The sequence below is a fragment of the Hippocampus comes genome, unplaced genomic scaffold (genome assembly GCF_001891065.2).
Source record: "Hippocampus comes isolate QL1 unplaced genomic scaffold, H_comes_QL1_v1.1 scaffold130, whole genome shotgun sequence".
Lineage (NCBI taxonomy): Eukaryota > Metazoa > Chordata > Actinopteri > Syngnathiformes > Syngnathidae > Hippocampus > Hippocampus comes.
In genome coordinates this window covers 2,160,991-2,162,858 of record NW_017842057.1, presented here as the reverse complement: position 1 = coordinate 2,162,858, position 1,868 = coordinate 2,160,991, and the positions used below count along the sequence as shown (strand labels likewise).

Genomic DNA, 1,868 nt, shown 5'->3' with positions numbered 1-1,868 from the left:
TCCCCAAAACAATGAGCCAGATGTTCTGTTTTGATATAAGGGAGAGTTTGCAAATACTCGTGCGTCATGTACACTACCAGGCCAGCCAATTAAAATGTCTATAAATCGATAGCTGCTATCGACAACTGCTTGCATAATAATAGAATAAAATCCTTTTCTGTTGTAGTAGTCAGTATGACAATCGTGTGGTCGAATAATAGGAATGTGTGTACCATCAATTGCACCCAGAACTTGAGGAAAGCCCCAGCGCTGTTCAAAATTTCAGACATTTTCAGACATCAGGTCACCAACAGGCCATTTAATGAGGTCTTGGCTCATTTCCGAGACAATGGCAGAACAAGTCTGATGAACGATGACACAGACTGTGTTTTTAGCAACACCGAAAAGATGTCCTATTGTTCTGTAGCACGCGTTGGTAGCCAGTTTCCAGAGGGTGATCGCGACTCGTTTTTCCACGCTGATCGGCTTTCGCATGGCAGTCATTACCCGTGAGAGGGATGGGCGAAGCTTCTCGCACACATATACGAATGCTTCCCTGCTCATTCTGAAGTTAGATATCCAGTCTGAATGAGTGAACAAACCGTTGACAACTCTGTCCCACCAAAAAGAACTGCGTATCTTCATCCATGTGGTTTTCTCGACGTTTAGTGACGCCATGGCGACCGTCCACATGGCCATGAACGCCACGAAGTCGTCCACTTGTTGCTGAATAAATCGAAGGATACGTTGTTTTCGTGCTCTTCTGTATTTCAGCAATCTTTCTTTTCTCTCTCTCCTGCGGCGTCTGATATCCGACCACATCGTTGATTTCTCCGGAGAAGAAGCCATTTTTGTCACGAAGAAAAAGGCGGCGAAAGGGTACTACCTTTTCTCCGCCTTCTTCTTTCTTTACGCATGCGCATGTTTTTATTTCCGCATTCCTGTCGTTTTGGTCCGGAGCAAAAAGTGCACGTGTGACCGCAAGTTCGCTGCTTCGACGCTGCGCCGGAGTTGTCACGCTTGAACGCTCCACAAAATTTGCTCCGGTGTAAAATACATCGCAACAAAATATTTCGGTGCAGTGTCGGACCAAATGTGTGCCGTGTGAACGGGGCTTATCTTTTTTGTTTGGCCTAATCTTGGCATAGACGAGTCGATGGTGCGAAGGTGGAGGCTCCGGCAAGAAGAACTGAGCCAGTGTAAAAAGACAACCAAAGCTTTTAAAGGTTTTAAAGGTGGGCCGTCGTGGTGTTATAGATTCATGAAATGGAAGCCTGTCTATTAGGGCACGCACGACGACGTGTCAGCAGCTCCCTCCCAATTACGAGGACAAACTTGCTTCGTTCCGCACATTCGCACAAAGATAGCGGAGAATTCGATCAGCCCAGATGAAATAATAAATATGGAGGAAGACCCTCTGACATTTGATTTGCCTCTCACTCAGACTGTAAATAAAAAAGGTGACTCCCCGTCATACTGAAAACAAGCGGCCACGAGACAACACATTTTACCTGCGTTTTGAGCCGCATAGCATCGGGCCTAAAGCTGCCAACGATGATCATTTTTTAGCGGCTGACTATAGAAATAATTTCATATATCTTTTCCCATTTATATGATTTGCATTATTCTATTTAAAGCCTAGTGGGCTGCAGTATTTCTCCTCGTAATTACACAAATGCGCATAACGATCTCTCTTTGTCTGGCCTCTTATTATGTGTTTCAGCGTAATTTCGTTGTGCAAATGCATTTATCATGCTGATAAAAATTTGGAGATTATTTTAACCTTAAGAAATGTTGCATTTTTTTTTTCTGCGGGGATTCAGCGGGGGACCACGTCAACGGCCTCAACCGGAGGCGCTCCCGGCGGCAGGGACGCAGAAGCAAACACT

At 45.2% G+C, this 1,868-nt stretch overlaps 1 protein-coding gene across 1 annotated transcript in view; it reads right to left on the bottom strand.

Moving 5' to 3' along the window:
* The window catches only part of pias2 (protein inhibitor of activated STAT, 2), a 158,594-nt gene that overhangs the window by 141,537 nt on the left and 15,189 nt on the right, over positions 1–1,868 (bottom strand). The gene's annotated exons all lie outside the window — the stretch shown is intronic.